Source organism: Hippoglossus stenolepis, chromosome 10 (genome assembly GCF_022539355.2).
Source record: "Hippoglossus stenolepis isolate QCI-W04-F060 chromosome 10, HSTE1.2, whole genome shotgun sequence".
Taxonomy (NCBI): Eukaryota; Metazoa; Chordata; class Actinopteri; order Pleuronectiformes; family Pleuronectidae; genus Hippoglossus; species Hippoglossus stenolepis.
The window spans coordinates 6,948,924-6,962,166 of NC_061492.1; the positions used below are offsets into that span (position 1 = coordinate 6,948,924).

General features: G+C 41.5%; 1 pseudogene and 1 gene segment (V, D, J or C); both read right to left on the minus strand.

Annotated features, from left to right (window-relative positions):
- The window catches only part of LOC118116397, an 86,923-nt gene that overhangs the window by 13,333 nt on the left and 60,347 nt on the right, over positions 1 to 13,243 (minus strand).
- Positions 5,935 to 13,243, minus strand: part of LOC124852604 — a 47,937-nt pseudogene continuing 40,628 nt past the window's right edge.

Consider the following 13,243-nt stretch of genomic DNA (forward strand, 5'->3'; position numbering starts at 1 on the left):
ATATACAGTGCATCCGGAAAGTATTCACAGCGCTTCACTTTTTCCACATTGTGTTATGTTACAGCCTTTTTCCAAAATGGATTAAATTCATTTTTTCCCTCAAAGTTCTACACACAATACCCCATAATGATAACGTGAAAAAAGTTTCTTTGAAATTTTTGCAAATTTATTAAAAATAAAAACTAAACAAATCACATGTACATAAGTATTCACAGCCTTTGCCATGACACTCAAAATTGAGCTCAGGCGCATCCTGTATCCACTGATCATCGTTGAGCTGTTTCTACAACCAGATCAGACTCCATTTGTGGTAAATTCAGTCAAATGGACATGATTTGGAAAGGCACACACCTTTCTATATGAGGTGCCACAGTTGACAGTGCATGTCAGAGCACAAACCAAACCATGAAGTCCAAGGGATTGTCTGTAGACCTCCGAGACAGGATCGTATCGAGGCACAGATCTGGGGAAGGGTACAGAAAAATGTCTGCAGCATTGAAGGTCCCAATGAGCATAGTGGCCTCCATCATCTGTAAATGGAAGAAGTTTGGAACCACCAGGACTCTTCCTAGAGCTGGCCGCCCGGCCAAACTGAGCGATCGGGGGAGAAGGGCCTTAGTCAGGGAGGTGACCAAGAACCCGATGGTCACTCTGACAGAGCTCCAGCGTTGCACTGTGAAGAGAGGAGAACCTTTCAGAAGGACAACCATCTCTGCAGCACTAAACGGAAGCCACTCCTCAGTAAAAGGCACATGACAGCCCGCCTGAAGTTTGCCAAAAGGCACCTGAGGGACTCTCAGACCATGAGAAACAAAATTCTCTGGTCTGATGAAACAAAGCTTGAACTCTTTGGCCTGAATGCCAAGCGTCATGTCTGGAGGAAACCAGGCACCGCTCATCACCTGGCCAATACCATCCCTACAGTGAAGCATGGTGGTGGCAGCATCATGCTGTGGGGATGTTTTTCAGCGGCAGGAAGTGGGAGACTAGTCAGGATCGAGGGAAAGATGAATGCAGCAATGTACAGAGACATCCTTGATGAAAACCTGCTCCAGAGGGCTCTGGACCTCAGACTGGGGTGAAGGTTCATCTTCCAACAGGACAACGACACTAAGCACACAGCCAAGATAACAAAGGAGTGTCTTTGGGACAACTCTGTGAATGTCCTTGAGTTGCCCAGCCAGAGCCCAGACTTGAACCCGATTGAACATCTCTGGCGAGATCTGAAAATGGCTGTGCACCGACGCTCCCCATCCAACCTGATGGAACTTGAGAGGTCCTGCAAAGAAGAATGGGAGAAACTGCCCAAAAATAGGTGTGCCAAGCTTGTAGCATCATACTCAAAAAGACTTGAGGCTGTAATTGCTGCCAAAGGTGCTTCAACAAAGTATTGAGCAAAGGCTGTGAATACTTATGTACTTGTTATATTTCCGTTCTTTATTTTTTATTAATTTGCAAACATTTTAAACAAACTTTTTCACTTTATCATTATGGGGTATTGTGTGTAGAATTTTGAGGAAAAAAATAAATTTAATCCATTTTGGAATAAGGCTGTAACATAACAAAATGTGGAAAAAGTGAAGCGCTGTGAATACTTTCCGGATGCACTGTATATTTGTATTGATTGTCTATAGAGTCTACATATTTTATATAGACTGTCATCCTCTTTAAATAGACTGTTTATAAATATATTAATAATATATTATTTATATAATATATTATTTAGAGAGTCAATATTATGTATTTAAATCTATATAGACCTTATATATCATCAGATAGCAATCTGACTATATTTCTTTATATAAACTGCATATATCTATATATAGATACTCAATAGACTGTATTTCAATCTATATTGACCTTATATATCATTATATAGTAATCAGACTGTCTATACCTTCATATAGACAGTCTATCTAACTAAGGTCTCTTTAGGCCTCATGACTTCAGGAGGAGCCCAGCCCAAACCGCCCCCCTCACCATGTGCGACTCCCCAGTTAAAACAGTGGAGTCTTTCAGATTCCTGGGGACCATAATTGCACAGGACCTGAGGTGGGCTGAGAACATCACCACCATCACCAAGAAGGCCCAGCAACTGAAGAAATTCAACATGCCGCAGAAAGTGATGGTCGAGTTCTACACGGCCATCATTGAGTCCATCCTCACTGCATCAATCACCGTCTGGTTCGCTGCCTCCACTGCCAAGGACAAGGGCAGACTGCAGCGGATCATTCGGTCAGCTGAGAAGGTCATCGGCTGTGACCTGCCGGCTCTCCTACACCTGTTCCACTCCAGGACCAGTTAAGAGCAGGCAAGATCATTGCTGATCCTTCCCATCCCGGCCACCACCTATTCCAGAGACTCCCATCTGGAAAAAGGTTCCAGGCCATCAAGACCAAAACCTCGCGCCACCTGAACAGCCCATGGCAGTGGGGCTCACAAACAAGCCCCTGCATCACACTGACTCTGCCCCCGCACCAATCACTGCACCTTAGCACCGCACGTGCCTATTGTTTTTTCTGTATATATTGTTGTTTTATGTCCGATTTGTTGTTATGTCCAAAGGCACCAACCACACCAAGGCAATTTCCTGTATATGTAAATATACTAGGCAATAAAAAGAATTCTGATTCTGATTCTGATTCTGATGCATTTTGCAGCTCTTTTTATTCACATGTTTTTATCTTTATTAGCAGATGCAGTTTGCTCAGTTTTAATGGAATTGACATGTTAAACTTTATCTTTTTTTCACAAAGTATTCGAATGAGCCTGATACTCGTAAACGTCACTGTCACATTTAGTCTGATTGATACTCAGAGTATTCTCAGAGGGTGAGAATACTTAAATAAAACAGAGGCCTGGGGTCACTGAGGTTAGATGACGCGTACTTACTTACTTCTTTCCCTAATATCAGAGCTGCATGAAACGACTGATGTACATGGTGATGAAAAGGTTGAACAAGGACAGAAACTTGACAGACAACTCCGTGTTAGCCCCCACCCAGACTGCTATGAACCTGGGTGTGACACTCGACAGTCAACTCTCCCTTACGGCCAACATTACTGCAACAACACGTTCCTGTAGATACATGCTGCACAACATCAGGAGAACACGTCCCCTTCTCACTCAGAAGGCGGCGCAGGTTCTGGTCCAGGCTCTGGTCATCTCACCCCTAGACTATTGCAACTCCCTCCTGGCAGGTCTACCTGCTAGTGCCATCCGACCTCTGCAGCTCATCCAGAATGCAGCAGCTCGACTGGTCTTTAACATAAATTCACTCACACTACTCCCCTCCTCCGCTCCCTTCACTGGTTACCAGTGGCTGCCCGCATCCGTTTCAAAACATTAGTACTTGCGTACCGTGCTGCGAACGGATCGGGTCCAGTCTACATCCAGGACATGGTCAAACGTTACACCCCAGCCCGTTCACTCCGCTCTGCATCTGCCAATCGGCTTGTTGCTCCCTCACTGCGAGCTAAACACTCAACAAAATCACGACTGTTTGCTGTCCTGGCTCCTAAATGGTGGAATGAGCTCCCCATTGACATCAGGACAGAAAGTCTACACATCTTCCACCGCAAACTAACAACACACCTCTTCCGACTATACCTTGAATAAACGTTTAAACTAACACATTAGCAGCACTTAAATGGCACTTAATTATAGCACTTTGTAGTTTGACTTTCTTGAAGAAATTCTACTTTCTTGATTCTTGTTGTTCTGTGTTTGTACCCTCATGGTTGAATGCACTTATTGTAAGTCGCTTTGGATAAAAGCGTCAGCTAAATGAAATGTAATGTAAAACAAAATCAGCCTCACACCATGATGGAGTTACTGATGATGGTGAACTGCCAGCAGGGGGCAGTGTGCATCTACTTATAGACATGAAGGGATATTCCTGAGGGAGAGAGTAACTCCCAGAGCAGCTTCCTGGCTTCAGTGTTCAGTCGCAGTTGGATTTAGTTGAGGAAACAAAATAACTTGATTAGATTTTGATACATTTCTTGGTTTGGGATGAAATAGTCCATTAACAACAATCACATTCAAAGGTTTTCTGGTAAAAAGCCTTGAAGACAAACTTCTCCCATGTGTGCAGACCAGAACTTTTCAAAGTCAGACACAGAAGTGAAAGTTCCTTCATGTGATGTCCACATGTTCTCACTCAGCGTCACCTCTTCCTCTCAGTTTCATAAAGACAGGTGCACTCAAATGTATTTTGCATGAATTTTATGCATCGCTGCTCCTCAGAGTTAAAGTCACACAGAGTCTGAACCGTTTTCACGCACTCACACAGGAAACTGCATCAGGATGATGTTGACAGTAACTCTGAGTGTCATGCTGGTTTTTCTGAGTCAGGGTGAGAGATTTTGAACGTGGTGGAAATGTGTTTTCTTTATTTTCCTCCACAGGCTGTTGAAACTATTTCCTCTGATGCTCTTTCATTCATTTCTTATTTCAGAGTCTGCAGCCAACAATTTTCTTACTCAGACTGACTCAGTCAAGTCTGTTAGTCTTGGAGGGACTGTGAACATCGGAGCCACAGGGAGTTCAAATATTGGTGCTGACCTCAGTTGGTACCTTCAGAAACCTGGACAGGCTCCCAAGCTTCTTATTTACACAGCATCAACTCTTAATTCAGGAACTCCCTCTCGATTCAGTGGCAGTAGATCTGGTTCTAGCTACACCTTAACCATCAGAGGTGTTCAGGCTGAAGATGTTGGAGATTATTACTGTCTCGGTGCTCATGGCAGTGGACAGTTCACACAGTGATTTAGAGCCGTACAAAAACCTCCCTCAGTCTGACTGAAGTGAAACTGGTCTGCTGCAGCTGCACAGAGAATAACTGGTCCAGTGAACACAACACAAGTCTTCAAGCAGAGCGACAATGAAGCTAAACACAACTGAAACAAACTCACAGTTTTAAATGTTCAGAAATCTCCAAACAAAGCCCCATGCAACCAACTTTGTCATTTTAGATTTTTAGTTGAAGACTAGAACGTCTAAATGTGTGTGTAAGATGAGCTAGAGGTTATTACTTCACTATCATTTACGTGGGTGCACAGGTCTGCACTTTTTTAATTTTGATGATAAAATATTTTTTTGAAGATTGTAATGATGTGGTTCATGTGTTTCTTTGTAGGGGGGTGTTTGGGTCAATGTAGGCTCCCCAGGTCCCTTTTGCCTGAGGCCCCTAAAGTCCCTTGAAACGCCCCTGGAGTCCCACAAATGAGTTTTCATGGTGATTCTCTGGCGGAGCAGTGAACGCTGCGTTGACCGGCCGAGTTGCACGTGTTGTAAACGGAGCTGTATCGTAAAAAACCTGCCTCAACTAGTTGCTCTACAGAATGAGTTCTAACAGAAAACTACAATAAACACAGAATATATACGATGTATTATAAAACACATTGAGCTCATACAACCAGCACATCCTGCAAGTTTAAAACCAGAATATTCTGAAAATTGTGGTTATTTATCAATTTCATTTGATGACTAATTGTTGCCAGATATTTATTTATCGACTTTAAATGTCATTTAGATTCTGTTACACTTCATCAAATAGTGATATGATTATTATTATAATCACACATTCAAAAGTGTATTACCATTAAGCACTCACACATCAGAACATGGATGGAACAGAATATCTAATTCACTCTTATGCTAAATCTGTAATTTCCCTTTAATTTCTCAGGTTTCATTATAAACTTTTACTTCTGTCACTTATTGACAATAATATGAATTATGAGGAAAGTCCTACAAACTACTAATGTGATACTTTTGTGATTTTCATCATTTTGTTCAATGTTCAACTCAGAAGTCAGAAACATGGTTTTCATGCAGATCCACACAAGAGAAATTACTGTCTAAGTAGAAGTAAAACACAGATTTACATTAATATCTTTTGCCGCAGAAAAAATAAAACAGAAGCAGATGTTGGTGATGATATATTTTATTTTAGTAAAGTAAAAATAGAAATGTGAAAAACAAATTGAGAACATGAAATATTTATTCTTGTTTCAAAAGTAGCACAATACAGCATTGGACTGTCATAATGAGTTGAAGAAAAGACATGAAGACATGCAGAGCTGCAGTAGAACACATGTAAATCACACGGACCCACAGTAGAGCACAATGACTCCATCCGGTCATCTCTCTACTCCGAGCAGCGGTCAGGGTCCAGGGTTCGAGCGACAGGGCTCTGTCCGGTCAGACTGGCCTCACAGCTCACTGAGCCCGCCTTCCTCCACTGATCTGCAGGGAGGCTCATGGTGCTGCTCCAGCTGTAGTGGCCGCCCCTCCCCAGGACCCCCGGGCTGTGAGACACCCCTGAGGAGCTGCTGCTGCCCCCCACCTTCCAGCCCAGGCTCCAGGCTGAGGGGAAGCCCCCGCTGGCCAGACACACCACAGTGGCACTGCCCTGCTGCAGCTCTTGACTGGAGGGGGGGAGGACGGTCAGGGTGGGCCGCACCACACCCACTGGAGGAGAGAGAGGGGAGAAAAGACAAAGGGATGAGGATGAAGGAAAATGACGTACAGGTGATTTCTTGTATGTTATAAAATGAAACAGAAGAACTTCTCCTGTTGAACATCCTTCACTCAGTGTCAGACCATCAGCCGCAGGGTTCAAGTGTCAATGTGGCCGAGAAGGTTCACTGATAATGATTATTGATGATTATTGAGGACGTCTTCACGTCTGTTTCTCAACGTGTGACAGTGAATAACTCGTCCCTGAGATGATTTTCTTCTGTTTAAACTCACAGAGCTGAAACACTGGTGTGAAAACAGTTCAAACCTTTGTCGTCTGTTTCTTTCACTTCCTTTTCACCACATGAAGCGTGAACACAAAGCTGAGCTGCATCTACTGATAAAATCCTGTTTGTGTTCAACATCTGATTTTTGTGCCAAAATATATTTGATCAATTCAAACTAAACATTTTTAAACAGTTTATGATTTAGTTTGAAGCTTGAGCAAATTCTATTTCAAAATGTTTTAAACATGTGAATAAAAATCATAATTGTACAGGAAAATAGATGAAACATTTGTTTTAGTATGTTTCTATAAATGTATTAATCTACATAAATTTATTAGGATCAATAAATATTGATCTGCATTTCTTTTTCTCAGGATATGAGATTACCTCAGATTCATAAAAATTCAACAAAATTATCAGCCAGTCAATCTCTGAACTTGATCAAATTCTTGTTCATTATTTGATAAAAGTTATAAATGCACAAAGTAAAAATCTCTGGTACTTACAGTTACTGACGAGTTTGGTTCCTCCACCGAAAGTCCTCCACAGTGATACAGACTCATTAGGTGCTCGTACAAAAACCTCCTGCACCGTGAACAACAGTCTGTCCACTGAAGAGTCACTTTGTTCTGTTAAACTACACAATTTACACTTAATATTTATATTGAGCTAATGTGGCTTGAAATTTCGTCAAGATTTAATCATAAATAAATATATATTTCTTAACATTTTTGTTACTTCTGAACATTGAGAGACAAAAAGTTGATTTAACTTTGTCATGAATTAATATTTCGAAAAATAGTTTGACATCATTTGAAAGCTGTAAAACAAACAGGATGCTTCAAAAGAATTAAAACAAAATGTTTTTAAAATTCAATTGTACGTCTACTCACTCTGTAATTCAAGGGGAATGAAATACACATATTTGCATCAATGAAAGTGACACAATTTGAATCCAGATGCTGACGACCCTCAATTCTGCTTCTTCATATTTAGTGTAAATCCAAACAGCAACGCTCCTGAGTTTGTGTCCCACGTCACCTTCAGTCCGCTCAGAGCAGAGGAATCATTTCCATAGAGAGGAGGCTTTGCATCGTCAGCTGATCCTCCACTGAACTGAGAAGCTTTATAGTCCTGTGACTCCAACTCTGCAGGACTCAGACTCGTCAGTCGACCACAACCACCATGACTCTCATCACCCTCCTCATCTGGACGCTGGCCTGCTGCAGCTTCACAGGTTCAGTCACTCAGCAACATTTCAGACGTGATGCGCTGCCTGTTCTCTCTCTTCACCTCCGCTGATTAATGTATGATTTGTGTTTGTGTGCAGGATGCAGCAGCCAGGTGACTGTGACTCAGCCTCCAGTCGTGACATTTACTCCAGGATCCACTGTCACGCTGACCTGTAAAACCAACCCCAGTGTTTATAGGTATAATTCTGGTGATTATATGTTCTGGTACCAGCAGAAACCTGGACAGGCTCCACAGCTCCTAATGAACTGGGTGAGCTATAGACATTCAGGAACACCAGCTCGGTTTAGTGGCAGTGGAAGCAGCTCTGACTTCTCTTTGACCATCAGTGGAGTTCAGAGTGAAGATGCAGCAGTTTACTACTGTCAGAGCTTCCATTATGTCAACGGAGCAGAAGTGTTGACACAGTGATTTACAGTCGTACAAAAACCTCCCTCAGTCAGACGCAGAGACATGAGCTGTTACAGCAGGAAGAGAGTGGGACACAGACCAGTGAACACAGAGACTGACAGTAACCTCACCAAGCACAACATACACAATCACACACTTTCAGACCTAAGATGAAGCTCTTCAAAAGTTTGTTTTACTCACTACATCACTTTATTACTACAAATCAATGACCAGTTTGTAATATTTAAATATCATTTCACCTCAAGCTTTGCTTATTCTCTTATTTTCCACAGGAGTCTCAGTAGAATATTTCTAAGTATTTACAAAATAGATTTTCTCAAGTGCAGTATTTGCAGTAAGTAACTTCATGATGTATTTGTCGTATACTCAAGAATCCTACATAGAGCAAGGTGCATTCTATAGGCTGTATACATCTTTATATATATTGTTTGTGGACTCTATCTTTGTATTAACAGTTTTTTAAAGACATATAGACTGCATATACAGTGCATCCGGAAAGTATTCACAGCGCTTCACTTTTTCCACATTGTGTTATGTTACAGCCTTTTTCCAAAATGGATTAAATTCATTTTTTCCCTCAAAGTTCTACACACAATACCCCATAATGATAATGTGAAAAAAGTTTCTTTGAAATTTTTGCAAATTTATTAAAAATAAAAAACTAAACAAATCACATGTACATAAGTATTCACAGCCTTTGCCATGACACTCAAAATTGAGCTCAGGCGCATCCTGTATCCACTGATCATCGTTGAGCTGTTTCTACAACCGGATCAGACTCCACCTGTGGTAAATTCAGTCAAATGGACATGATTTGGAAAGGCACACACCTTTCTATATGAGGTGCCACAGTTGACAGTGCATGTCAGAGCACAAACCAAGCCATGAAGTCCAAGGGATTGTCTGTAGACCTCCGAGACAGGATCGTATCGAGGCACAGATCTGGGGAAGGGTACAGAAAAATGTCTGCAGCATTGAAGGTCCCAATGAGCATAGTGGCCTCCATCATCTGTAAATGGAAGAAGTTTGGAACCACCAGGACTCTTCCTAGAGCTGGCCGCCCGGCCAAACTGAGCGATCGGGGGAGAAGGGCCTTAGTCAGGGAGGTGACCAAGAACCCGATGGTCACTCTGACAGAGCTCCAGCGTTGCACTGTGAAGAGAGGAGAACCTTTCAGAAGGACAACCATCTCTGCAGCACTAAACGGAAGCCACTCCTCAGTAAAAGGCACATGACAGCCCGCCTGAAGTTTGCCAAAAGGCACCTGAGGGACTCTCAGACCATGAGAAACAAAATTCTCTGGTCTGATGAAACAAAGCTTGAACTCTTTGGCCTGAATGCCAAGCGTCATGTCTGGAGGAAACCAGGCACCGCTCATCACCTGGCCAATACCATCCCTACAGTGAAGCATGGTGGTGGCAGCATCATGCTGTGGGGATGTTTTTCAGCGGCAGGAAGTGGGAGACTAGTCAGGATCGAGGGAAAGATGAATGCAGCAATGTACAGAGACATCCTTGATGAAAACCTGCTCCAGAGGGCTCTGGACCTCAGACTGGGGCGAAGGTTCATCTTCCAACAGGACAACGACACTAAGCACACAGCCAAGATAACAAAGGAGTGTCTTCGGGACAACTCTGTGAATGTCCTTGAGTTGCCCAGCCAGAGCCCAGACTTGAACCCGATTGAACATCTCTGGCGAGATCTGAAAATGGCTGTGAACCGACGCTCCCCATCCAACCTGATGGAACTTGAGAGGTCCTGCAAAGAAGAATGGGAGAAACTGCCCAAAAATAGGTGTGCCAAGCTTGTAGCATCATACTCAAAAAGACTTGAGGCTGTAATTGCTGCCAAAGGTGCTTCAACAAAGTATTGAGCAAAGGCTGTGAATACTTATGTACTTGTTATATTTCCGTTCTTTATTTTTTATTAATTTGCAAACATTTTAAACAAACTTTTTCACTTTATCATTATGGGGTATTGTGTGTAGAATTTTGAGGAAAAAAATAAATTTAATCCATTTTGGAATAAGGCTGTAACATAACAAAATGTGGAAAAAGTGAAGCGCTGTGAATACTTTCCGGATGCACTGTATATTTGTATTGATTGTCTATAGAGTCTACATATTTTATATAGACTGTCATCCTCTTTAAATAGACTGTTTATAAATATATTAATAATATATTATTTATATAATATATTATTTAGAGAGTCAATATTATGTATTTAAATCTATATAGACCTTATATATCATCAGATAGCAATCTGGCTATATTTCTTTATATAAACTGCATATATCTATATATAGATACTCAATAGACTGTATATCAATCTATATAGACCTTATATATCATTATATAGTAATCAGACAGTCTATACCTTCATATAGACAGTCTATCTAACTAAGGTCTCTTTAGGCCTCATGATGCATTTTGCAGCTCTTTTTATTCACATGTTTTTATCTTTATCAGCAGATGCAGTTTGCTCAGTTTTAATGGAATTGACATGTTAAACTTTATCTTTTTTTCACAAAGTATTCGAATGAGCCTGATACTCAAAAACTTCACTGTCACATTTAATCTGATTGATACTCAGAGTATTCTCAGAGGGAGAGAATACTTAAATAAAACAGAGGCCTGGGGTCACTGAGGTCAGATGACGCGTACTTACTTACTTCTTTCCCTAATATCAGAGCTGCATGAAATGACTGATGTACATGGTGATGAAAAGGGTGAACAAGGACAGAAACTTGACAGACAACTCCGTGTTAGCCCCCACCCAGACTGCTATGAACCTGGGTGTGACACTCGACAGTCAACTCTCCCTTACGGCCAACATTACTGCAACAACACGTTCCTGTAGATACATGCTGCACAACATCAGGAGAACACGTCCCCTTCTCACTCAGAAGGTGGCGCAGGTTCTGGTCCAGGCTCTGGTCATCTCACCCCTAGACTATAGCTGCTCCCTGGCAGAGGTCTACCTGCTAGTGCCATCCGACCTCTGCAGCTCATCCAGAATGCAGCAGCTCGACTGGTCTTTAACATAAATTCACTCACACTACTCCCTCCTCCGCTCCCTTCACTGGTTACCAGTGACTGCCCGCATCCGTTTCAAAACATTAGTGCTTGCCGTGCTGCGAGTGGATCGGGTCCAGTCTACATCCAGGACATGGTCAAACGTTACACCCCAGCCCGTTCACTCCGCTCTGCATCTGCCAATCGGCTTGTTGCTCCTCTCACTGAGCTAAACACTCAACAAAATCACGACTGTTTGCTGTCCTGGCTCCTAAATGGTGGAATGAGCTCCCATTGACATCAGGACAGAAAGTCTACACATCTTCCACCGCAAACTAAAAACACACCTCTTCCGACTATACCTTGAATAAAAGTTTAAACTAACACATTAGCAGCACTTAAATGGCACTTAATTATAGCACTTTGTAGTTTGACTTTCTTGAAGAAATTCTACTTTCTTGATTCTTGTTGTTCTGTGTTTGTACCCTCATGGTTGAATGCACTTATTGTTGGATAAAAGCGTTAGCTAAATGAAATGTACTGTAAAACAAAATCAGCCTCACACCATGATGGAGTTATTGATGATGGTGAACTGCCAGCAGAGGGCAGTGTGCATCTACTTATAGACATGAAGGGATATTTCTGAGGGAGAGAGTTATTCCCAGAGCAGCTTCCTGGCTTCAGTGTTCAGTCACAGTTGGATTTAGTTGAGGAAACAAAATCACGTGGTTAGATTTTGATACATTTCTTGGTTTGGGATGAAATAGTCCATTAACAACAATCACATTCAAAGGTTTTCTGGTAAAAAGCCTTGAAGACAAACTTCTCCCATGTGTGCAGACCGGAACTTTTCAAAGTCAGACACAGAAGTGAAAGTTCCTTCATGTCATGTCCACATGTTCTCACTCAGCGTCACCTCTTCCTCTCAGTTTCATAAAGACAGGTGCACTCAAATGTATTTTGCATGAATTTTATGCATCGCTGCTCCTCAGAGTTAAAGTCACACAGAGTCTGAACCGTTTTCACGCACTCACACAGGAAACTGCATCAGGATGATGTTGACAGTAACTCTGAGTGTCATGCTGGTTTTTCTGAGTCAGGGTGAGAGATTTTGAACGTGGTGGAAATGTGTTTTCTTTATTTTCCTCCACATGATGTTGAAACTATTTCCTCTGATGCTCTTTCATTCATTTCTTATTTCAGAGTCTGCAGCCAACAATTTTCTGAATCAGACTGACTCAGTCAAGTCTGTTAGTCTTGGAGGGACTGTGAACATCGGAGCCACAGGGAGTTCAAATATTGGTGCTGACCTCAGTTGGTATCTTCAGAATAAGCACTCACACATCAGAACATGGATGGAAATAACATCTAATTAACTCATGCTAAATGTAATTTCACTTTAATTTCTCAGGTTTCATTATAAACTTTTACTTCTGTCACTTATTGACAATAATATGAATTATGAGGAAAGTCCTACAAACTACTAACGGATACTTTGTGATTTTCATCATTTGTTCAATGTTCAACTCAGAAGTCAGAAACATGGTTTTCATGCAGAGTCCACACGAGACAAATTACTGTCTAAGTAGAAGTAAAACACAGATTTACATTAATATCTTTGCCTAGAAAAAAATTAAACAAAAAGCATGTTGGTGATGATATATTTTATTTTAGTAAAGTAAAAATAGAAATGTGTGAAAAAACAAATGACATGAGAACATGAAATATTTATTCTTGTTTCAAAAGTAGCACAAGCAGCATTGGACTGTCATAATGAGCAAGAAAAGACATGAAGACATGCAGAGCTGCAGTAGA